Here is a 26,497-nt window from a genome sequence, read left to right on the forward strand (position 1 = left end):
GCCTGCAGGATTAAGCTTCCATATATAGTGATTTTAGGAAAAGGTCTATCACTGCGTAAGGAACAAAAACAAAGGAGCCATAACTCTTCAAGGAAAAATATCAAGTTTCTGTTGTGTCTATTCATGTCTCTGACTATGTCTCTCCATGACGTCTGACATGTGTGTGCATTTCATCCCATTTTTGCCTCTCTGTGCCTCCCTTTCACACATGTGCACCCCGTCAGCCCACACCACGACTGCAGGCTCTCATCAGAGAGAAGCTCTGACAGTCGTAATTAGGAAAGGTGCCCCGAAAGAAGCATCATTCAAATAGCCCTGTAGCCCATCGGTGCTGTCTTGAAGTCTGTGGCTAAAACAAGCCGGTGATATGCATCAAAAGTTAACCTGTGCCCTGGCATCTGAAGAGACACAAAAGCCGGGAAAGTAACTGTGTTGGATAAAAACATTCATGACCATACTTATCCTTTAGAATGAGGCACAGCAAAGCATGGAAGATAAAAAAAAAAAAAAAGATGAAAAGTAACTGTGCCACATATTGTATAAGAGTTTAGACAGCACCTTAGCTTAGAATTGTTACATCATCAGTGTGACACAGTCAGGTAGCTATCAGGGCCTGCTTAGTGTGTGTCAAAGTAATGTTCAGAATTATAATGCTTATTTACAGATTGATCTCTGTCACTTCTTTCCTTATGTCTCAATTTGCCACTGATCCAAACTGCCCTAAGCTGATAGAAATACTAACTTCTATCGTGTCCAACAAAATATTTATTCTCTGGGGCTGAAAATATGACTCAGCATTTAAGAACAATCACTTCTCTTGCAGAGAGACCTGAATTCAGTTCCCAGTACCTATGCCAAGTGTCTAACGCCTGTAGTGCATAATACCAGCTCCAGCGGATATGATGCCCTCTTCTGACCTCAACTTAAAACACACACAAGTGCACACACACACACACACACACGCACACACATACACACACGCATGCGCACACACACACAGAGGCTCACACACACACACACACACAATTAAAAAATATTTTAAATATATATTCTCTTAGCTTAGTAGAACACATATTATGTGTGGCTAAAGGACAATCATATAGACTGGCAAAATGGCTACATGAGTAAACCTGGAATGTGATCTCAGTTTGACCTCAGACCCTCAAAACTGGTCCTCTGTGTTGCATATTGGCCACATACAGACTACACACATCACAGAATATTTTATGTATTTTTAGGCTTATTTATGTTTAGAATATGCACCACTCCCCAAATCGGTGTGTAATTTTCACAATTCTGAAAATAACTGTTGCAGTGATCAATAGTCCAGACACATAGGATTTGTGGAAATTTTCAAACTCCAGGGTATTATATTTAAATGAAAATACCTATTAGCCAAAAAGGTTTCAATTCGAGTCTCCAATACAATGGGAGAATGGCTATATTGATATTTGGCTGGCACAATTTTCAGTACTCATGCCCGCTTGGGTTTGATGTTAATAATGAGATGTTTAACGAGCCTAGTTATTTTCTTTATCTCCCAACTCAATCATAGTTTTAAAAGGTGGTCTCAGAAAAACTGTTGTTATAAGACTTAAACTATTCCCATATCAATTTATTTTACTTCTCAATTTGGAACCAATATTCAAAGTGTACACTTTCCCACTTCTCCTTCCTCGGCAACTCCCCTCAGGTTCATCCCCAGTACTCTGTCTATACCTGGCCTCTCAAGTCTGAAATGCAGGCATTATTTCTGTAAAGCCTCCATAGACCAGACAAGGGAGCTCAGCTCTGGCAAATATCTGGAAGGAAAATGACATAGTGAACCATCGCTAATACACTCTGGGGAGATCACATTAAATAGCAATGGTGACTTCTAGCTTCTATAACTCTTTCTATGCACTGCTTCTCTCCTATATACTCCAGGTTTACTGTTTTATCTCATGTTTTCAAAAAGAAAAGTGAGACCTTTGGAGATACTGGAACTTGTCAAAATCTAAAATATGGGTAGGTCTTTCTAAGAGAAAACAGACTGCCATCTGACAGTCTCTCTTCCCTGACGAGCCCCTGAGAATTGCTTATACAGAAGTGAATCACCTCTGCTTATTTAATACTAGAGCCACGGGGAGCCTTTAGTTTCTGTTTTAGGACATCAGGCAGGAGGTGAGCCTTGGCTATCAGAAAATATTGGTCATCGTTGTTTCCATTTCTGTGTGTGTGTGTGTTGCATGAATTTGTGTGTGCACGTATGTGTGCTGTGTGTGTGTGTGTACGTGAACGTGTGTGTGTTGACATGTGTATTGGTGCACATGTTTTCTGAATTTTAAATCCGAGGTGGTTGATGTCAGGAATCATCCTCCACTGCTCTTCCACTCTATTCACGGAGGCGGGGTCTCTCAGTCTAACAGAGTTAGCAGACACGGCTTGTCTTGCTAGGCAGCTTGCTCTAGAAGTCAACAGTCTCTGCCTTCTGAACTGGACTTGCACGGAGACACCACACTGACACAGCATTTAAGTGGGTGCTAGAGATCTGAATCCTGGCACTTACATTTGCGTGGTGCACACTCAAACCATCGAACCACCATCTCCCAGCCCCTCCATTCATTACTCAGCCAAATGCACAGGCAGTGTGAAACTTCTAAAGGTATGTGTGAAACTTCTATAGGTATGTACAGAATTTAATCTGTACATTCGCCAGGCACCTGAAGAAAATCAACATATCTTAAGTGAAAAAGAAAAATGGCACCTTGTGTCTGATATAGGTCTCTGTCTCCATCCTTAGTGCGGACAGAAGCAACACCACAAATTTGTACCATGAACTGACACCAAAGTGAAAGTGGACCTTGGACACTGCATAGAAAGCATGTTTCTTATAGGACTCTAGATGGCCAGAGTCCTTTGCTACACTCTGTGAACAACATTTAAAAATGGTGCCCCAAGCCCAGCTCAGCCTCCTCCATTTCTCTCTTCTGCAGTAGTCATCCTGAGCTTTCATCATGGTTTTGCCTCTGTGTGTTTTTTCACTTGGGTTATTTAGTACCGATGGACATACATTAGGGACAGCTTCAGAGATAGAAGTGCCATAAATAAATAAATAAATAAATAAATAAATAAATAAATAAATAGCAACTTATAACCACCACTATTAACAGTACCATTACACATTGAATATGTAACCTTTTAAAACGTGATCAATCAACGTATTTACATATTGGGTACAATTAGATTTCCTACGTATCCTGACTATTGTAGTCAGGCAGGACCTGTGTCTGACCCAGTAACAGAGGCTAATCTAGAACTCACCTCACCATTAAGTCCAGGGTATCCTTAAACTTATAGAAAACCTCCTGTCTCAGTCTTCCAAGGGCCGTGATTGCTGCGTAACCCCTGACACCCAGCACATTTTGTGTAGATATTTTAATATAAGAAAAAAAAGTTACTAAAAGATCATAAGACCTAGGTTTTCTGCTTTATCCATTCCTTGACATAATACATAGGATATCTTACACAACCTTTCTTTAAGATTTTTCTCTTAGGGCATCTCTTAAGTGACTTCCAGCTCTAGGCATTTGCCGCATAGATCCAGGACACCCTTGGCTGCTGGTAGTCCAATATCCAGCAGTATGTGTGCTAACCATTCACCAATCAAAAGCTCATGGAAGCCAATGTGAAAACACCAGACTCACTGAAGCCACTTGAACATTTTCCAAAAGATTATTTAACAGGAAAAACATCAGGGTATCCGATTGAGTGTGACGTTTACACTGCCTGTAGTGTTATATTTCCTGAGAACAGCTGTCCAGTTGGAATTGCAAAATTATAATTCATCATCTTCAAAGTGACCTTTCCAAATATTTAAGTAGTTGAAGTTTTAGCAAAATATAGTCTCGGGAATCATTAAAAAAAACTTTAAGAGCATGTCTGAGACTCTCAAGGTTACATTTCAAGCCTTGGTATTTGAAAGTCTGTATTCCCAAACAATGTTGTTAGATTCTTTTCAAACCCCATATTGATTGTTTTGTTGCTGCTACTGTTGTTATTGTTGTTGTTGTTGTTGTTGTTGTTGTTGTCATTTGTTCAGCACACATTCAATACCCCCTTTTCAGGGAGATAAGTTTACTTTTCATTATAGAGTCAATGAACTTGGTAAAAATACTTACACAGACTTGAAAGCAAATTCATTATCGTCTGGACGAGACTTTGACTGAGTCGTTTTATGTTTTTCTGTACTAGAGCAGAGACAGTTACTCCTGGGCTGCTAAGCCAATGTAGCATTTTCTCTGTCTTTCCTAAGAGTCCCAGAGCCATAAAACAAGGTTTGGGAACCCTCCCTTCAGGAAAACCAAGGTCCACATCTCAGCTCACACTTCTGGCTATTCCTGCTGTGAGACTTGGGAAACATAGTATGGAAATAACCAGTGACTTTATTTAAGCATCGAATCCCTTTCTAGCATGTTACAACAGAGCTTTAGGAACATTGAGTGTGATCTAGGAAATGTTGTGAACACCTATGAAATCTCATGTGATTGCAGATTGCCTCCTTAAACCCTGTCGTGTTGACCAGTTGTCCAAATCAGACAATCTCGATGGCTCTACTGTACAATTCCTTTAAGAGTTAATTTTGTTAAAGATGATGGAACAGTAGGAAAAAATTGAACCTACGGCATGACTCTAAAACTTCTGTAGTTGTGCATATGTATGGTGTGTGTGGTGGGGTAGTGGTGTATGTCACAGCCTAGATGTGGATGTCAACGGATGACAACCTTAGGTGTGAGTCATCACTTTCTACCTCTTTAGAGATGGGGCCTCTTGTTCTCTACTCCATATGCCAGGCTAGCTCTCCTATAGCTTTCAGGGGTTCTCTGATCTCTGCCCCCTCCCCCATCTCGCCATATGCATGCTGGGATTTCAGGATTATAGCTGCCTGCACCACTGCATTCAGCTTCTCTTGGGCTCTGAGGATTTAAACTCGGGTCCTCAGACTTGTGCAGCAAGCACTTTACCCACTGAGACATCTCCCCAGCCCCACAGTTTTCAAGTAAGTATACTTGAATGCGTCACACTACATGACCGACAGTTCCGGAACTACTTTCCATCACATTTCTGGTACAATGGTAAAACGATCGGTGACAGTTTGTAACTAAGGGGACCACTGGAAAGCCCCATGGAAGCATCTCTTGCGTCCAGAGTATCATTGATCATCCTTTTTATATTCTATCACTACAATCATCTCAGCCGCATCCCTAAGCATCTTGCTACACAGAATGGTTTATGAATCTCCTTGGTTCATAGTTGTTTCCTTTCTTTTTAAAAAAGATTTATTTATTTATTTATTATAAGTACATGGTAGCTGTCTTCAGACACACCAGAAGAGGGCATTACAGATGGTTGTGAGTCACCATGTGGTTGCTGGGATTTGAAGACCTCTGGAAGAGCAGTTGGCGCTCTTAACCACTGAGCCATCTCTCCCGCCCCAGTTTCCTTTCTTTTTGTTAATTATTTGTAAGAAGTTTTTCTTGCCTGCAGTGTACCAATGCAGCACTGCAGCTCTCAAGTACCAGGCTTTGACTTTACCATTTCCTCTCGTGTGGGTCATTTGTCCATTTATCTAAGCAGCAGTGAGGCACATGTGGGCACATAGATGTTTGTCAAAGTAATAAATGCACAAATACCTCGCAGGGATAACATTTCATCATGAGGAAGGCGATAAACTCCGTGTGAACCAAAGTGAGGGCCGAGATAGAGGGAATGTGCCACATACTCACATTGCCCTGTGAAAAATGCCTGACAGAACAATTTAAAGACAGACAGCCTCATTTTGTTTCAATTAGGGAATGAAGATAATTAGGGCTCTCACAGAGGAGCCAAGGTCAATTATCAGCACCCATGCCAGGCAGCCAGCAACTGATGGTAACTCCAGCTGCAAGGGATGTGATACCTCTTCTGGCTTTCACGGGGACTCACCCACACAAGACATGCACACAGAGACACCTAAATAAAAATAATTAAGAATAAGACTTAGTCTGTGCACAGTTGGTGGCAATGTGGCCCAGGAACTCGGTTTGTGCATTCTCAGAACAGTGTTTGGCGAATCTCACAGCAACCTTTCTTATCTGGAACAGCAAGTAATGTGGTTTACTCTTGCAACTGGATTCAAAGTAACCTCGGCCCTAAATATTTCATCCTGGGTCTGGTTGAGTATGAATCCCAGAACGGTAAAGGGCTGAGCTGAGCCCTTTGTTTCAGGACATGCTCCTTAATTTAAGCCTATCTTTCCTCAGAGTTTATACATACATATAAATATGCACGTGTGTGTGTGTGTGTGCACGCGCGCGTGTGTGTGTGTGTGTACGTGTGTATGTGTGTGTATGTATGTATGTATGGATGGATGGATAAAGCTGAAATTAACTTCTTGGCTCGTTAGAGAGTCCACTCTGGTCCCTGTGAGCCTCTACAGTCAAGTTTAATACTTGATTCTGAGGTTTCTAGCCTAGTTTGCATATGACAGCTTGCATTTAAATTTTTGTTATTCAGATTAAAAATATTATAGATGTATTCTTGTGCTCTTAATTTCAGAAAGTTGGTATGAACAAATTTTGAAAGATCTAGTGCCTAGTATTGCTTTTATGATGTAATAAAAGGTTTTCTGGCAAAACCTTTTTTTTAAAAAAAAGACTTTGAAGATTAAAGAATGAAAAAGGGAACATCCCGAAAGAAGCCAGTCTTGGATACCAAGCAGAGAAGTACCCTTGTTTGCTTGTTTAAGAGTAAATCTGCCTACAGACTTTAAACTGGAGCAAAGACACATACGTCTCTGTCTTCTAGACTGTTCCAAAGTGCTGGGGTTGAGTCTGGCTGTTCTACTGTTAGAGCGATGGCCTGAGAGGATAATGTCCCCCTTGATCCTGGAAGATGGCTCTTTAGCTCCTTCGGGAAGCATCCAAGGGAAAGTCCTTTTAACAATCTAATCCCCAGGAACATTTCATCCCTCCATTCCTTGGCCCTTGTAAACATCATGACTTGGTCAGCTCTGCAAAACTGCTGAAAAAAAAAATGACATTTATTCCCGGACTTTCGTATTCATGCTATGACTTAGAGAGCCAGAGAAAAACTCCGGGGAGGAGAGGCACTAAGAGCAGGCTGCGATTTAAAGACTGTAATTAAAGTCACCTGGAACAGGACTTGAGAAAGGTCACCTGAAGAAAAGGATGATTAACATTTCCAACCCCTGAGCTCACCCATGTCTGCTGAAAAGCAGCATTTTAAAGATATAGCACGGTTTATAAAATTAAGCCATTTTAGGACTGGCAAATTTCTTTTGTTACATTTTTTTAGCTTTTAAAGATTACAGGAAACTATTTGCAGGGTTGAAAATTTTCTAGTTATGGTTTCATGGCAGAAATAATAGCATTGACTTTTAAGGTTAGGATGTCTTTCCTCATAGGGTGACTCACTGAAGGGTGCATTTTGTAGTTTTTCTCTAAGACACGAACTCTTTTATAATCATTTCTCTGAAATATAACTACTGTTTTTATTTTTTCACTACATATTTTTTAAATTATCTCTTTATTCTTCGCCTCACAGTAATTACTCCACATAAATCTTCTTCCCAATTGGCTCTCAGCACGAAGAGTCCTTAGAACCCCAAGGGTAATGAAAGGGTATCAGTAAGAATTCATACACATAGATATTGGTATTGTCTAGGTCAGGGTTTCTTTTTTTTTTTTTTTTTTTTGGAGTTTTTTTTTTTTTTTATTAACTTGGAGTTTTACATGTTACATTTTTCCATCAGAAAAAAATAAGATTTCTCCAAACAGGTCTTAATCAGTATATGTAGGTCAGGGTTTCTATTCCTGCACAAACACCATGACCAAGAAGCAAGTTGGGAAGGAAAGGGTTTATTCACCTTACATTTCCACATTGCTGTTCATCACCAAAGGAAGTCGGGACTGGAACTCACACAGATCAGGAAGCAGGAGCTGATGCAGAGGCCATGGAGGGTGATGCTTACTGGCTTGCTGCCCCTGCCTTACTCGGTTTGCTTTCTTATAGAACCCAAGACCACCAGCCCAGGGATGGCACCACCCACAATGGGCTGGGCCCTCCCACCTTGATCACTAATTGAGAAAATGCCTTACAGCTGGGTCTCATGGAGGCATTTCCTCCAGGGAGACTCCCTTCTCTGTGATAACTCCAGCTTGTGTCAAGTTGACACACAAAAGCAGCCAGGACAGGTGTATAGCCATAAACATATGCATGAATGTAAATATCTGCACAAATTGATGAATACAGCATTGTAGATAGATCAATGGGGATAATATCCATTATAGTGAGGAAAGGGGAAATAACATAGCCTAACTTTGGATGTGACCATTTCATAACTCATGAGTCACTGCTATGGGAATACATAACTAAGTGTGCATATGTATATAAGGATTATTATTACTATACTAATGATAAGAAGAAAGAACTTTACAAAAGAACCAACTGAGTGAAGCAGATCAATTCTCAATAAAATCCTACATGAGATACATGTGTGTTGATTAAAAACACTCAACTATTATCTAGTGTGAAGGCCAAATGAATAGACATCTAGGTGGCATGGTCACTCTGGAGGAGATAGGTGTATTTCAAAGAAAGGAGGGCACAAGGAGTGACAGATATCAAACAGTTAATACCAAGGAGACCGAGAGAGGAAGGAACAAAGACCATTCATGCTTTTTTTTTAAATGGCATTTGTGATTTTAAAAAAGTAAAAAGAAAATCATCTATTGCATATTACTTGACTTTTGCGTGCCTCTTTTCAAGTTCTGCTTCTGAGTTGGGTTGCTTGGAATTAAGGCTTATAGAGGTCAAGGTTCAAGAGCACACAGGCAGAAACTAGGTGAACAATAGATGGTCCTCTCTCTGTCATCTGTGTAGGCTGCTGCTAAGTATAAAGTAAACTTATCTCATAAGTTACATGTGATGGAACATTTCAAGTCACAACAGGACCTGGTAAATAGAAAACTGCCCCTTTATGATACAAGAGGGAAGGTGAGATTGCTTAAATCCATGTGGCCTCTTTAACTCACTTCATCTGTACCAGTGACACTAACAAGACACCTTTTACCACTCTGCCTCCCAAGGCTCAAAAACATCATGAGAAGTCTAACACAAAACAAATAACTCCTTCACCCAGTTATGTCCCAGATGGAGGCCCCGACATATATTCATTGCTATGAATTACCTTCAAATTCATCCTTATAGGAGCTGGAGAAATGGTTCAGGAGTTAAAAGCACTTGGTATTCTTGCAGAGATTCCGAGTTTGGGTCCTAGCACCCATGTCAAGCAATTCGCAACCGCCTGCAACTTCAGCTCCAAGGGATCTGGTACTTCTGAGATCCCTTGTATGTGCACACTAACAGGCAGGCGTGCACACTCACATGCAGAATCATGTATTAAAAATAAAAGTTTCTTAGAAGCAATTACTATAAAAGGAGTTGATGGAGTATGAAAAGTGTTATGCCGAGATCTACTCCTTTGGAAATTGATAGACACTAAAATGTTTACCTTAATAAATGGAGCTGGAGTTTGGGGTGTTACTTTTTTATCCTTATACTGAAAAATGTCAGTAAACAGGAAAGCGTTGAGTAAATGTCTACTTTGTCTTCAGCCATAGCCTATTTAAAATTCAGATTTCATTTGAAACTTACTGTGAACAACAAAAAACTGTTATTCAGAATCCATAAGAATTGAGCTAAGATGAATTTTCAGCTTCAATTTTCAAGGGCTTTAAAAAAAGTCAAAACTGAAACTAACCTCCATTTGGTTTTTGTATACATTAGAATTGAATAATAAACAGGAGGACTGGATATTAAAAATCACACGTGTTTGTTTTATGCCAAGTTCTTCTTCGGTTTTTCCTGAGTCCTTTAGTATATGCTATAAATGGAAGTGACATTTAATTGCTTGAAGCAGCCAACAAGTTTAGTCTCTACTTTGATTTTATATGGTCCTGTGCTGCCCCATTAAATCGTGGAAGTGTTTGTTATGGTGCATGAAATCTAAACATTTGCTAGTGGGAGTGGGAGTGGGAGTGGGAGTGGGAGGGCCCAGCCCATTGTGGGGAGCACCATCCTTAGGCAAACGGACCTGAGTTGCATAAGAACTGTAGCTGAGCAAGTCAGGAAGGAGCGCTCGATGTGGTTCCTACTTCAGTTCCTGCCTCCAGTTTCCTGCACCAAGAGTCTGTCTTTAATTCCCATAAGCATGGCCTGTATGTAACTTTAAGTCAAGTACCTCCTTTCCTTCTCAAATTGCTCGTGTCTATCTCAGCAAACAGAAAACAAACTGGGACAAATTCTGGTAAATATTTGTTGTGGCTTTTCCTACTAATCATAGTGTATGGACCTGCCAGCCAGTCCATTTATTTGCTGGACAAGGCTTTGGGACAGTTACTGGCCCTTTATTGGACCTGTGGGTTTCATTTACCAATTGAAAATAAGGACCAGCACTTACTATCCCAGCTCCTTTTGATTGCTGCTGTTTTGGGTTCTTATATATCAGATGAGGTCATTTTATTTAAAGAACTATTTAGCGCTGAGAAGATAGCGCCCCTGATAAAGAGCCTTCTGCATAAGCCCGGGGACCTGAGTTCTATCCTTGGTACCCATGGGAAAAGCCTGGATAGTGGCATTCCATTTTAATCCCAGAGCTAGAGAAGTAGGAACAAGAGGATCCTTAGCTCAAAGGCCAGCCAGCCTAGCCGATTCAGTAAACCCCAGGTACCAATGAGAGACCCTGTGTCAGAAGCACAAGGTGAGTGACATCTGAGGGACAGTACCCAACGTTGTCCTCTGACTTCCATATGCACATAAGTGCATACACACGTATGCACACACACATACACACACATACATGCATGAACATACATGCATGCACATACACCCACACATATACACATGCACACACACACAAAGACAAATACACACACACATACATAAACACACACACACACACACACACACACACACACACACCACTCCATGTTGTAAATTACTTTGTTTCCCCTACTCTGAATCGACCAATGAGAAGTGAGATGAGGGACAGATCAGAGAGTGGGTGACTTCTGCCTGAGCATCAACAAGAAAGTAATGCCAATGAGCCTTGCCTAGTCTCTGAGTTTAAGTGCTATATTTATCATAAACCCATAAAAAGACTTTCAATCTCAATTTTGCCAAAGCACTTTTTATTTTGGTCTTCAAATAAATCAGACTAGCAAACTTTGAAATTGAAATGGGAATGTTTTGATTGCCCCTAAGGGTCCAAGATCTAATTTCGGGCAAATTCAAGAGTTAAATTAGTTAATTAAGCCCAGTTATTTCAAGACTGTGAACAGGTTCTATTCTATCTAAATCAGATGACTGGGGACTCATTTATCATTCACTTAAATTGAAAAAAGGGAGGGGTGGACATCTAAGCTGATGCTTTGTGTCTTTTTGGAAATAAGAGAATGTGTATCCTCAAAATAATTAAGAAGATTTAAGTTTAAAGGACATAAATCCTGTCGGATTGTCATCCAGAAAGTCCAGAGTTGCACTTCACATCACCTTCTGTTATTTCAATAGTGGACAGGCGACCTAACTCTTGCATGTTGTCAATCAAAGAGTAGTTTGCATCCCATGGAAAGAAACCCATCTTTTAGCTTTCCATGGTTATTCCCCAGCACTGTGCCCCCTCTATGTTCAGCTATCTGCATAATTGTGACAGTCATCTTTGACATCGCCAGTAATATTCTAAGACTGTAACCTTCTGAACCGTGGTTCCTGGGATTTGCAAAAGCCAATCTTCTGCAGTCCGAGATTTACAGCTTACTCCCAAGTGAATGCCATGTACAATTAATTGGCAATAAAATGACTTTGAAGCCAGGACGTTTGCTAGTTTTCAAAGTGAATACTTTGCCGTATCTGATCCTGGAGAAACTTGGGGGTTTTCCACCTCAGGAACTGCTCACATATTCATTAGTGAGCAGAAACTTACAGCAACTGATTCTTTCATAATCTATTCCTCATGGACTATTGTCACATTAATGTAATCTTGTGTAAGTTTACATTACCCATGTCTATATGTTGACTTGTCAAAGCAATCTGGATCCAAGATGTCAGCACATCACGAGTCCTGGTTGTCAATTAGACAGCTTTGTTGACCAAAGTCTGCCCTGGCAAACTGACCCAATTTTAACAATGAGATTCAAACTATGGCTGATGGTTTGGTAACTGTTCTCTGGAATTCGGTAGGATAGGGAGAGGTGATTTACCTGCATATGAAAGGAATCATCTGGCTACACATTCGCCCTGGAGTTCAGTCTTCGGTACCCACTTGAAAAGCCAAGCCTGGCCATAGACACATATAGTGCAAACGCTCTCCTATGAGAACCCCAGCAGTGATGAATGAACCCTTCATTCATCAGCATGCCCGCATGCTGCTTGCTAGATGACGATGAGAGAGAGAAACACCGCCTGCCTCCTCCCACCAAAGTATCATTGGACCACAGCTTGAGAAAGGATGGGAGTGTTTATGTGGGGCTAGGGACAGATGTTCGTTTTCAGGGATGTATTGCTGTAGAGCTGATGTTAAAGCAAGCACAAGAATGCAATGGTAGGACGCTCAAACAGAACCAGATTCAAGGTCTGGGCTGGGACGACCTAAGTCCCAGCCACACCATAGCCTCAGTTTCTTACATTGTGTGCAGTGGTTCAGGGAGAATCCCAAGGAAAGGCAAAGAATGCTATGGCAGAAACTGACTCTCAAATTGACTGATTGCTTTTCATTTTTCCATCTATTCCTTGCAGACTTACGTGACTATGATGCAGATCTATTCTTGACTTGTCAATGGCACATTCCAGTGTCTACAGATCCTTCTTAAAGTTTGCCATGTATCTCAGAGCTTTGATTGTCACAGGCCACACTCACAGAGTTTGCCTCAGTTCCCTCTTTCTTGCTGAGACAGTCCAGTGCATGTGATTTAGGCTCCCACCTACTTCTCCCTTTGAGGCTCCTCTCCGCATCTCCTAGGTAGCATCCTTCTCATCTGCACACTTCCCCCCGGTGTTTTTCCACAGTGCCTCTTCTTCATGTCTGATTAACCTTTAAAGGCGGTGCTTCCTGGGCTGTGGATCAGTCAATAAAGTGCTTGCCACATAAGATGCTAGGTGTGGTGGTACATATGTGGAATCCCAGAACTGGGGACACAGAGAATAATGTATCTCTGGGGCTTATTGGCCAGTTTACCCAACTCATTGATGAACTTCAAGCCAGTGAGACACCTTTCTTCAAAAAAGGTAGAATGTATTCCTAAGGATGACACCCAAGTTGTTCATATATATATATATGTGTGTGTGTGTGTGTGTGTGTGTGTGTGTGTGTGTATGTGTGTGTGCATATATATGTGTATATATGTGTATATGCATATGTATATATATGTACATATATGTATATACATGTCACAATTGTTTAAAATTAGGTTAACAAAAGAAGTGCCCCGTGTGCTGGTTAGGTTTTGTCAAATTCTCACACATCTAGATATATCTGGGATGAAGAATTTCTACTGAGGAACTGCCCTCATCAGATTTACTGTCCTCATGTCTGTACAGCATTTTCTTGATTTCTGATTGATGGGGGGGGCGGGACAAGCCCTCTATTTGCAGAGCCATCTTTGATGAGCCTCAGAGGTAAAAGAAAGGTAGCTAAGCTAATCAGAAGAAGCAAGATAGTAAGCTGTGTGCTCTTCAGTCCCTGTCTCAACTTCCCTCCGTGATGAGCTGTAACCCACAGAGTGAAATAAGCCCTCTCCTCTCCGGGTCGCTATTGGTCACTATATGTTTATCACAGCAGAAAGAAAACTTGGTCACTTCTCTAAGGTTCCAGCCCTAGCACTAGAGCTTTGAAATGAGGGCTACATCTGAGTGGTTTCCTTAACATTTCATTGTGTCCATGAATGAGAGGGGGCTGCTTCTGAGATCATCACATGAGTATATTCTTGAATAGTATGGGGGCAGGTAGAATGCAGGACCTCCTCGGATATTAGGCACGTGACTTCCCTTTGAAATAAGGTGGGGGGAGGGGATGCTGAAAAGGGAGGATGGGGATGCCATTGTTCTCACTTTCAGGTGAGTGACCTTCTTTGCTACCCTGACCTTAGGGAGACTTTGGGAGGGTGGAGCTGTAGAGCCAGGAGCTCACTGGGGTTCGATTCTTCTCTTTCCCTTTCTTTCTCCCCACCTTCCATTTCTTTTTTAAACTTATTCACTTTACATCTCTCTCCCTGCCCCCTTCCTGGCCATCCCCTCCCACAATCTTTCCCTCCAGCCTCCTCCCATGGTATTCCCACACCCTGATACATCAAATCTCTGTGAGGCTAAGCACTTTCTGCCCCACTGAGGCCAGACAAGGCAGCCCGGCTAGAAGAACGCATCCCACATACAGGCAACAGCTTTTGGTATAGCCCTGACTCCAGTTTTTCAGGACCCACATGAAGATCAAGCTGCAGATCTGCCCCATACGTGCAGTGAGACCTAGGGTCTTTCTCTACCCTGAGACTCTGGGAATCCTCCAGTCTACCTTCAAGTTCTGGAATTACAGATGTGCAGCACCATACCAGGCTGTTTAGTGTAAATTCTAGAGGCTAAACTGAAATCCTCACACTTGGGTGGCAGGAGCTTTACTTACTGAGAGTGACAGATAACTTAGCTTTTCTGAATTCCTGTGTCCTCGTCGCTGGTAATATGGAAGTTCATCCTTGTGACGTATAAATTCACTTCCAGTTGGAAATTCTATAACTTTCGTATGTTGCTTCAAGATGTTTTCTCATAAACATTGCCTTCAACCTTCCCAGGGTCTTGTTCATTTGTTAACCACATTTTGTTTTCTAGTGCTGCATTCTGACTAGTGGCCAAGCACGTGACATCCCGAACTTCTGCAAAGGTACAATAAGGTAAGTGTCTTTTCTAGCTGATTCTTTGCTTTAAAGGGGGAAATCAATGACTTGATCTATATGAACTAATCAATGAGAAATACAATTGTGAGTTGGAGTTTAGAACCATTTAAATTTTCTTTTGCGTGTATCACCTTTCCCCCTTCCAAATAATGGGCTTCACTGTGGTGTCTTCATACATACATGCCATTATAATTTGTCCACATTTATCCCCAGACTTTGTGCATCTCAGTATGACTATACAGACATGCTCAATTGTGTCTTGGTAGAAATAATACTGTGTCCTTTCCTTGTGCAATTCAAATTTAAGGAAATGGCATGCTTACTGAAATTTGAAACAAGCTGGCTTTATTTTAAAATGTGTGTGTATGTAGATAGATAGATAGGTAGATAGATAGATAGATAGATAGATAGATAGATAGATAGATAGATAGATAGATAGATCATTTACCTCAACAGCATCAGAATGAAGAATATTTGAATTACCAGCATGTGTGTTGGTTTGTACAAACAGATCACAGTACAAATATATTCTTGAGTAGCTTCTGGGAAGGTGGTCTGCTTCTGCCAGTCTTTTAAGCTTAAGAACTATCCTTTGACTTATATTATCTTGGCTCAACCAGTCCAGAGAGATTGTGAGCACAAAGAAAGAAGATTATAAAACACACAATTTTCTTTGCATGTTACTGCTGGGTTTTTTCTATCTGTTACTATCCTACCCCAAGTCCATTCTTCTTTCCTGGAAAAATCTTGGTGTTGTGAAGGGCAGCATAGCACTTCCGCTAAAAGTCCATATCATAATGGACATGCTGACTCACATCTATAGCACCAGCACTCAGGAAACCCCGACACAGAAAGATTGCCATGAACTTGAAGCCAGTTCTGGGCTACATAATGAGTTTCAGGTCAGTCAGGTTGCCACATGTAATCTTGTCTTGGAGGGGAAAAAAAACCTGCATCCCATCCTATCTTCCTAGTACTCTTTACTTGAGCTGTGTGACCCAGTTTGAGCCCATGAGCTTTGTTTAACAGGTGTAAAGAAAGTTTCCTCAGGAAGAATTGGGTTTTGAATGTTTCCCTTTGTTTCTGTCTGGAGGTTCTAATGGAGACACATAGCCTCAGATTTCAGTCTCAATGCAGCACACTCATAGGCATCAAGAGCATGAAGAAAAAATAACATAGACCCTGAAGAGACTGTGAGTGTGTGTGTGTGAGTGTGTGTGTGTGTGTGTGTGTGCATGTGCGTGCACACTTGCACACACACTTGCATACTCATGCATTGAATTGGCCCAGCTTTTGTTGCATCATCTGACACTCAGATCCAAGAGAGGACCAAGCCGACCCACAGCCTTCATACTGGGCCATTATGCTCAACATCTTTCCACACTTGGCTTAATCTCCAGAGCAATATGATAGGGCACGAACTTCTTTTATCTGTATTTTGTAGAAGATGAAACAGCTCTGAGATTCTACTGACTTTGTCTAGTCAGTGGCATTTGTTGGGTTTGCAGTATAACTTTTGGTTGTCTTTCCCCATATTGTACCTGTCCAGTCTTATCTGGCAGTCTGGTGCCAGGAGCCTAGGCCGTTGCTGGTTACATTTTTATAGCAATTAAATAAGACTGTTCAGCTCAGAAATGCTTTGTGGATTCATGAAGTTTCCATTAGCCTATTCTCTTATCAGATTAGGTGAACCAAGTGGTCTATTCATTTCTAGGACAAAATAAAAGATATGTAAAGGAAAACATTGGGTCTGGGAGCACAGAAATGCCTTGGGGTCGCCTATGAATGCTAGGGAATACAGTAGCATCCCTATTGTATTTTGTTCTTTTGAAATAAATGTTTAGAAGACGTGGTCTGCGTGTGGCCACCAAAATTCGTATTTTACCCTGTTATCTCAACCTCAAATACTCTTCTTCATGCAGCCATTATTTTCAATCATGTTCACTTGCTTCCAGAAAAGAAATAATGCAGATCAAAAACTAAGATATGTAATGAAAATATTTTCCAAGAAAAAAAAATCATGCCAGGCACTGAGGGAGGCTCGGAGCTGTGTCTGGGAAGGAGGGGCTGAATAATGAGGGAGAGACCTGGGCTGGAAAGGAAGAGGACAGACTGGTGGATGAAGCTCATCTTGTCTGAATGGTTTTTTAAAGTCACTTTGCCTTTCCAGACCTTTGCTTTTTGTTTGTAAGTGGAGAGTATGAAGGTGTGCCTGTACGCTCAGCACACAAACTTGTCCCTCACCTCCTTGGGTCTTCTCTGATTTTTAGGAAAGACACGGTCCCCTTCCAGTCAAGAATCCTTGATTCATCAGCTCCTCTCTTTCCCCTTCACTTCCCTCTAAATGTATCCTGGGTCTCTTGCCATAGTCCTCACTACTCTAAGGTATCCCACTACCTCTTAGTCTAGAGAATTAGCTTCCTGGTGGTCACCTGACTTCCACTCTGGCAACTGAGAAATGCTCAGTAGCTTGGTAAGACCTGCTTGAACCCACTGTTCTTCCCCATGCATTTACAATGAGCCCTGACAGATTGCGATGACTTAGAGCATCTGCCAGGATCTGGCTCCTACTTGTCCCTGTTCTCTTTGCTTCCCAATCTTTGTCCTCACTCCTTCTGATTCTTTTCTTGAATGTGTCTCATCGTTCTCTCCCCTTGGGGCCCTGACACTGCCCTTGGCACTTGACACTATTCAGCATTTCCATTCATTCATTTTTCCCCTAGACTGTCTCTTTTCTTCTCTTCCCTTCCCTTCCCTTCCCTTCCCTTCTCTCCCCTCCCCTCCCCTCCCTTCCCTTTTTCTTTCTTCTCTCTCCTTTCTCCTCCTCCTTCTTCCTCTCCCTTCTCCCTTCTCCCTTCTCTCTTTTCCTCCTCCTCTTCTTACTCCTCCTCCTCTTTCTCCTTCTTCTTCCTCTCTCTCTCTCTCTCTCTCTCTCTCTCTCTCTCTCTCTCTCTCTCTCCTATCCTAAGTAACTGTGTTCTATTCCCTTTTAAACTGAAAGAGCTTCCTTTTAAAAGTCATGTTAAAATGTTCCCTTGTTATAACCAATATTACTGATGAAGCTTAAGGACAAGGTAGATGTAATTGGATCACACTAATTGACATTTTGCTGTCTTTCCCTCACCATGGCGCAGTGTAACCTCCAAGAGTACAGGGCCTCTCTGTTTTGCTCCTTTCCTAAAGTACACCTTTCCTTTCAGGAGACATAAATATTTATTAAAGGCGTGGCTGTAGAGTCAGAAAATCTTGTAGGATTAGTAGCCCTCAAAGAAATAAAACAATATGTGAAGAGTACTCCAATATGTCTGCTGCTTCATTGGGCAAGAATGGCAAAATTAGAGATGGGACAATAAGAAACAGAGAGCCAGATAGTGGTATAAATAGAATATAATATAAGCTGTTTGGAAAGACAACTTGAGAAATCTCAACTCAATGGCCTCTTTGATCTTCAAGAGTGTCAGGTTCATTCTGTGCATCCTGCCATAGTTTATTGGGTAAGTCTAGCACATCTGGAATCAGAAGGTTGGTTGAATGAATACTCAAAAAGTCAAATCTTGGTTTCTCAAATTGCTGGTAACAAACACTTTTTATGGACATAGTAATAGTCCACTAACAGTAGTATTCAATCTATGTTCGAGGCAGACACCACAGATATCATGAGCTGAAACAACGTACTGACAGCTGCCCTTGTGCTGGGTGTCTCTCCAAGAGCACAGCAAAGACATTTCATCGTCATGCTGACTGTCACAGCAACTGCATATAGTGGCACACTCTGTTAATGCACGGAAGATGCTGACAGGAACATGGAAACCAGAAGAATGTTTTATCTGTCAATAAAGTGATGTAGTCTTCTGTTTAGATGATAGTAATTCAGGGGCCTTCTGCTTGCTGCCAATTGTGATTTGACAGCTGTTGATAAAATATTTACATTCTGATTTCAGTCACATTGACAGTACTTTTGGGTCTCTGGAAGATGATAATTATATGTTAGGAAAACATTTAAAATTTGAGACTGATCCTATTGAACAGAACAATCTGCTTTTCAAATTGAACAAAAATGGCCATCCATCTTCTAAAACGCATACCTAAATTAAAAGTCAGATACGGGAGGCTGGGGGTGGTGCTGGCTCAGTTGGCAAATTGCTCGGCATCCAAGCAACACTGTAAAAGGCCATGCAGAGTGAGTGGCACATGCTTTTCATTTTAATGCAGTGAGGGAAAGATGGAGAGAAGTTGTAGAGTATGCTGGCCAGCCAGATCAGTGCGCTCCAGGCCAGCGAACAGCTCTATCTCAGCAAACAAGGCAGAGAGTGATTGAGGAAGACACCCAAGATCAACCTCTGGCCTCCACATACATGTCCTCAGAGAAACACATGCACACAAACATGTCAGAAGGAGATGTCTGCAATGAGGAAATAAACTTTATGTTGCAAGCATGTATTTCATGTTACAGGTGTGTAATAAAAGGTAATACTGTTTTCAACTCAGCTGTCCTGTGTACCTAGGCATTCTTAATCATTCCTGACCACATGCTTCTCTTCCTTTCTCTCAGTCCTATGTACAGAAAATACTACTTGCTGTTTTTGTAGAGAATCTGGGTTGTTTTCACCACCCACATGGTGGTTCACAACCATCTCTAACTCCAGTTACAAGATATCCAATGCCTTCTTCTGTCCTCTGCAGGAAAAACACTCATACACATAAATAAAAGAAAACAAATATTTTAAAATTAATAAATGAAATAAATCTTTAAGAAAGATAATACAGCAACATAGCCATAGCAAGCAGGGGAGACTGGTGATTACTTTCATGAAAATCCAGGTCTGTAGTTTGGAGGTGTCGTGTTTTGTTTTAACTCAATGAGGGATTTTGAACAGCCTCAGAGCACAGGGAAATACAATTACAGTCTAAGAGAAGCAAGAAGGTTCTTGTACTTGTGCTGAGAACATTGTGGAAATGGGCTTCAAAACTAAACGCATGACTTTGTTGCAAGCAGCATTTGTGCAAGGCCAGAGGGAACCACTGCACAGCACGTAGAAGAAACCCTTAAAGGAAGTTTGTTGTGTGATAAAACAGATCGGGGTGTGTGTGTGTGTGTGTGTGTGTGTGTGTGTGTGTGTGTGTGTGTGTGTGTGCACTATATTTACATTCCAATATATCATAAAAAAATCAAAATTCTTTTTACACAATTTCTCATTATCCCAAGGCTGCAAACCCTATCCCATTTCAACATGTTCTTTCAGCAAGATAGTTATTCAATTCTTGCTGAATGTTCCTCTGACAGGAGTGCTAGGGAACCTGTGGTGATGCTTTAGTAAGTAGCTTTCTTTGATGAGCTACAGATCCAGTATTGATGATAAGCTGTGTGTGTATTTTTTTAATGCTATGAATTATTCACCTTTGGACCAAATGTGAGCAATGCAATCAAACTGCCTTCATCTGTATCTTTGATCTGTTTCTAGGTATAGGCACAAAGATGCTTTAGAGGAAATGCTTATTAAACTGACGGGGTAATTGGTGTGAAAGTTAGAATAAGAGGTAGTGTGTTTGCATGGCTTTGGGAGCATAGGATTACAACTTTGCAAGAAAAGCATAATATGAAATGAGACTCAACTAGATTGATTGATTGATTGATTGACTGATGAATTGATTGGTTGATGAATTCATTGGCTGATTGATTTTAACGCCAAATATATTTTATTTAAGATGAAACCATAACATGGACCTAAGTCTTTATCTTCTGGAAAACAGAAACATTGTTGTGTGTGTAAATTCAATTTGATGTTTTTCCACTTTTCTTTCCTTTTGGATGTATTTTTAAACTGCATACGAGTATGCATTGTGTGAATACATTGAGAATTTCCCTTTCATACCTGTGTTTCCCAAGATAATTTTAATCCTACTTTCATGTCTGTCGTATGTACATAGATGATTTTGTATGTTTATATAAAATCAGGCGCCAAGTGAGGAAAAAAACATACAATAGTTGTCTTCCTTAGAGGGCAGAGTTTAGAAAGAAAATAAGAGGTCAATGCAAGGGGTTGTAGATATGAAGGGAATACAAGTGACTACATACAAACATTGATATCGGCTTGTGGGATGTGGCATAGTGGAATAGAGAAAAAGTGAGATGGCCTTTTGTGCTAAAGGAGCCTTTCATCTAGAACATAAGAGAAAAGCACTGAAAAGCCTTGACATGGGCAAGGGGTGAATCTACCACTGAGGGGCAGCAATGCTCGTCTTTTAAGGTACATAGAGCACTGCACTTGGCTATATGAACACATTTATGTGTTTTGATTATAGGAGTAACGCATTCTCATTACAGAAATGTTAATAGTCATAGATGTTATGGTTTGATTGGCTTCATCCTCCAAATCAATATGTTAGAATCCTGACTTCCAAAGTGATGGCATTTGAAAGCGGGGCATTTGGAAGGTGCTTGGGGGTAAGCACAGAACAATCAAGACTAGAGTTAGAGACCTAACAGAACAAACTTAAGGGATCTCATTAACTACTTCTACTACAGAACTGTATGAAGAGCTAATGGAAAGATATCATATATGAGCCAAGAAGACTCAATCTTGGACTTGTATCACTCCAACATTCTAAAAAGAATAGATTGTGTTCTGGTAATTTCTTTGTCACAAATCTTCTTGACACAAACTAGTCATTGGGGCGTGGGAATCTCAACTATGAAAAATACTCCCATTGGATTGGCTTGTAGGCACATCCATTTTCTTCCTCTCTCTTTTTTCCTGTAAATTTTATTTTATTTTTAATTTATTTATTTATTTATGCCCTCTCCTGGTCTCCACCTCACAGAGGCCCTCCACTATGCCCCACCCCCTTCTCCTCTAAAAAGGTATGCTCTCCCTTTGGGTATTCTCCCCACCCCGGCTTATCAAATCTCTCTCTGCCAGGGTAGACACATCCTCTTGCTCTGAGGCCAGACAAGGCAGCCCTGTGGGGAACAGTTACCACAGTCAAAATACAGCTTTAGGGAGAGCCTCCAATTCAATTGAGCTTCATGTCTGCTACACATGTGGTAAATGGGGCTCTTTTGAGCCCATGTGTGTTTTTGTGGTGGTGGCTCAGTCTCTGAGAGCTCCCCATTTTCTTTATCAATTATTGATATGGGAAGACTCATTTTACTGGACGTGGTACCACCTCTGGCCAGGTGGTCCTGGGTTCTGTAAGAAAGCAGGCTGAGCAAACCAGAGAACAAGCCAGTAACCAGTGATCCTCCATGACTTCTGCTTTAGTTCCTGCTTCCAGGTTCTTGTTTTAGATGCCTGCCAACTTCCCTTTATGATGAACTATAACTTGGCAGATGAAATAACCCCTTTCCTTCCCGTGTTGTGTTTAGTCATGGTTTTTATCACAGTGATAGAAAGCAAACTAAGACAGAAATTGGTACTAGAGAGTGAGTGGACTGTTGCACTGACAGATGTGACCATTGGTGTGGTGGTCAATGAATTCGAACAATGTCAAGTTCAGCACTTTGGATCTGTTATGCCTTTATTGCTCCCAGTAATGTGGGCAGCAATTCTGGTAATAGAAAGGATATTAGTGATAATTTCACTTCCCTTGGCCTTAGTTTCTATCTGTAAAATGGAGTCAGTAATCCACCTTGCCACTCAGGATTGCCCTGAGACTAGTAAAGAAATTGCTCATAAAATTCCTAGTGTAGCACCTAAGAGTAAAGGGTGAGTATGAGAGCATGGGGGCATCCTTCCACCCTGCAGGTAGGAAGATTTATAGAGAGGAGATGATCTGTGATCCGAAAGCAATGCCTGAAAGTTAATTTATAGGAGCATCGAAAGCAATTAAGGCCTGCCAGTGTGGCTATCACAGATCATCCAAGGATGATGAATTTAATGGAAACTGATTGATTTTCACTTTTCAAAAGCCAAAGAGAGGCTGTGGGGAGGGACACATTTTAGAGCAAACATCTGCAGGGGCTAACTGTATGTAACAAGTTTTAATATTGGGATGTGACATTAATTACCACATCCTATCACAGCCTCTGAATCAGTAAACAAAACAAAGACAAAACTGAGTAAGCTAAATGTAACGGATTAAATAAAATACTGTTTTGTAACATTCTACACATACACATTAAAATCAGTGTCTTAAGATATGGAAGACATGTAATGATAAAATTATGGATTTTTATTTTCGAATTGATCATTAGGAACAATCACAGTACATATTAGGTCATTGTAGGGGCCAGACAATGATGGAATAATGAAACCATTCATTCACCCTCATATGCAGATCCTAGCTTATACACATACATAATCATATTTATATATAATATATAATTTACAATGTATTATGTTTTTACATACTGATTTTTATTTATTTGTAGTATATAATTCATATATGTTATATAATAAATATATAAATAATTATATAATGAATATATAAAACACATACACATATAGTATATAATATGCAAATATATATGTGTGTGTATATATATGATCTATATGTATATATTCATACACGCAAGTATACACATTGGTACAGCATAGCATACATAAAGAGAAAAAGACAGGGTATTAGTGTTGAGAAAAGACAGAATGCAGGTAATACACACTTGAATCATGAAGAATAAGACATAAAGTTAGTTGTTTTCCTGGTTTTGACTTTGAGGTGGACTTTTTATTTTTTGTTGGAATATAAGTGCTGAAGAATGTATCTGATATTGAAAGTATAAGATTCCAGGTGAAGCTCCACAACTTCAGCACATTGTTCTGAATATATAGAAAATTACTGAGGTAATTTTGAGTTCCTTTCTGTGTGTAATATCTATTATTTGCCAAGCTCTCAATAACAAAGTGTTAATAAATTAAAACGTAAAAGCAAAAATAAACAAACTAGAAAAACCCGTTTTGTAAACATATATTTTTTACAAGGGGCCCTTCACCTTAAAAATTATAAATTGAGCTGGAGACACTAGCCTGCAATCCTAACTACTCAGAGAGATGAGGCTGGGGGGATTGCAGGTTCAAGACCCGCTAAGGATACAGAGTGATTCTAAGTTTAATTCCAGCTTAACAAGAACCCTGGGATACAGCTGAATAGTAGAGCTAGCATGCTCAAGGCCCTCCATTTTATCTCCAATACTGGGGAAGCAACCTATTGCATTCTATTAGTGTATCGACAGTTTCTTTTGAGTGGATGCTTTATGGCAGGCTATGTGAGCTGGAGTAATCTATCTGAACAAACGTGTCTCACTGAGAAACCAGGTAGGACACAGAGACAATAATAAAGGCAAGGTTGTGTCCATATAGAAGAAGGATGATAAAGTATGTATTGGGTATCATTAAATATTGTTCAGAGTCTTGTCGTATATGCTTCATACTACAGATATTCTTATGAGAGAAGAGAGAAGGAATGGTTTGCAGCTAGAGGTATGGACTGTCACAGAGAACAATTATGGGTACTCTGAAGAAAATTGAAGAGTAGACCTAGCTCAGAGAGAAAATCAGGGTCTCTCTCCCCTCTCCCCTCTCCCCTCTCCCCTGTCCCCTGTCCCCTGTCCCCTGTCCCCTCTCCCCTGTCCCCTCTCCCCTCTCCCCTCTCCCCTCTCCCCTCTCCCCTCTCCCCTCTCCCCTCTCCCCTCTCCCCTCTCCCCTCTCCCCTCTCTCGCTCTCTCGCTCTCTCTCTCGCTCTCTCGCTCTCTCGCTCTCTCGCTCTCTCTCTCTCCTGAAACTGGAACTCTAGTCACTTGCGTGGCCACATTCAGCCCTTTCAGGGATTAATAAAAGGAATCTAATACTCAAATGTGGTCCAAGGAGCATCAGGCAAAAAGCTTACTGACAGTGCAGAATCTATGACCCCAACCCAGGTCTACTGAGTCATACCCGGCAGTTAACAGAGTCACCAGGCGACTCGTGGGCACACTAAAATTTGAACAGCCCTGACATGAAGGTTAAAAATGTGGCTTTAAAGCACAGGGGTGTTGATTCAATGCTCACCCCCCCCCCTTGGGCAAACTAATTTCCTGATCTCCTTCGCCCATCTGTACTCAGTAGTCATAAGCACCTCATAAACACTATCAGGAGAGACAAATGAGCTAGTTACAGGTAAGGTGTTTATATATAGCACCTGCCTTTTGCCGAGCACACAATAAATGTTAGCTGTTTCGATTATTTCCTCTCTGCTGAGCCGGGGCGAAGGGAAATAACAAGGAAGACAAGATCTCTGTACTATCTTTTTCCCGCCCCCTCTCAACCCTATGCTGTCTGTGAACTGAAAAAGAGTAACCCTTAGCTTCAGGCATGGGGTTGCATGTGGATCTGGTAATGCTCTGAGTTTCTTTCTCTCTTAGATAGTGTTTCTTTTTACATCACTATAGTCAAGTCACTCTGCCTCCTTGAATTTCATTTCTTCAATAGCATAAGATGGTAACTTTAGCCTGTTCTTCAGTGCTGTGCATATATCAAATGGAGTGGTCCATACTATGTTCTTTTTTTTTTATTAGAAAGAACTGTTTCGTAGAAGTTTAGCATGCCAGAAAGATGAAAGGCTACAACATAGCGTGAGGCCGAGTTACATCAGCAGTAGCGGGATTTAAATGACTGACAGGATCATGCCCCTCTTGAACAGTGGGATGGGGAGCTAAATGACCAGAGCAGATTTAATCAGAACTCTTGCAGTAGAGGAAGAAAGACCTTGGGACAGATCTGGACCAGATTCCGATACAACATAGATAAAACCAAAGAGTAAGATGGGCTCAGTAGATGAATAAGAATTAGGGGAACCACCAGAGGCAGAGGGGTGGTATTCCAGTCAAATAGATCTCTTGTTAGGATTCTTGGTGAAAGCAATGGGATCAGACACAGCCTGAGAAATGGAGAAAAGGGGCCTTAGATTCTCAGAGGGCTCACAAATCAACGGTGGGTTTTCAATAAACTGACTTAGCAAAATTGAGTTAAAACTGAGTGTTGTAGTAATAGATGGAAAAGTTTGAAGACCAAGGGGCAGCTGGGAATAAAGTTCAGAAGACAGTGACTCGAGCTCAGTTCAGAATCGTGTCTGCAACAAGAGAAAGAGAAGAGTCGGGCTCTGGTTGCAAACCGGACGAAGGGAGGGGTGACTGCCTTGTCAGAAACAGACATCGCTACAGGCAGGGCCAGAAGCTACTTTATGAAAATTGTCCAGATACCTTAGTACTTCTTAAACATTTTCAAATTTGTTTAATTGTGGAAAACAGGTCACATACACTCAGAAAGCAGGATAAAATGAGACAGGCAGAAAGGAGATTTTCTGCTGTGGTGAGACAGGAAGAATTGGTCGCACCTGCTTGAACTTTGAAAAACAAAAGATTTTGATGGATGGAAAGAGTCTGGCAAAGAAACTGCCAAGCTGCCAGAGGACATGGCAAAACAAACAGCGGAGTCTCCGGAAAAGCCTTTTGAACCAAGGAGAAATCAGGACACTTCTTTGGGAACTCTAGGTGGGACAGAGTTGGAGGGGAAATGCAGAAAGATAAATCAGGATTAAGCTTA

At 41.0% G+C, this 26,497-nt stretch overlaps 1 protein-coding gene across 11 annotated transcripts in view; it reads left to right on the top strand.

Moving 5' to 3' along the window:
* Chrm3 (cholinergic receptor, muscarinic 3) overlaps positions 1-26,497 on the top strand; it is a 462,074-nt gene that overhangs the window by 201,716 nt on the left and 233,861 nt on the right. For 9 of the 11 annotated variants that reach the window (XM_063276047.1, XM_063276048.1, XM_039095336.2 and 6 more), the window contains exon 3: positions 14,914-14,975. The exons of the other annotated variants lie outside the window; for them this stretch is intronic. The gene's annotated coding sequence lies outside the window, so the exon portion shown is untranslated. The remainder of the gene's footprint in view (positions 1-14,913; positions 14,976-26,497) is intronic. 11 annotated transcript variants of the gene reach the window in all.

Source organism: Rattus norvegicus, chromosome 17 (genome assembly GCF_036323735.1).
Source record: "Rattus norvegicus strain BN/NHsdMcwi chromosome 17, GRCr8, whole genome shotgun sequence".
Taxonomy (NCBI): Eukaryota; Metazoa; Chordata; class Mammalia; order Rodentia; family Muridae; genus Rattus; species Rattus norvegicus.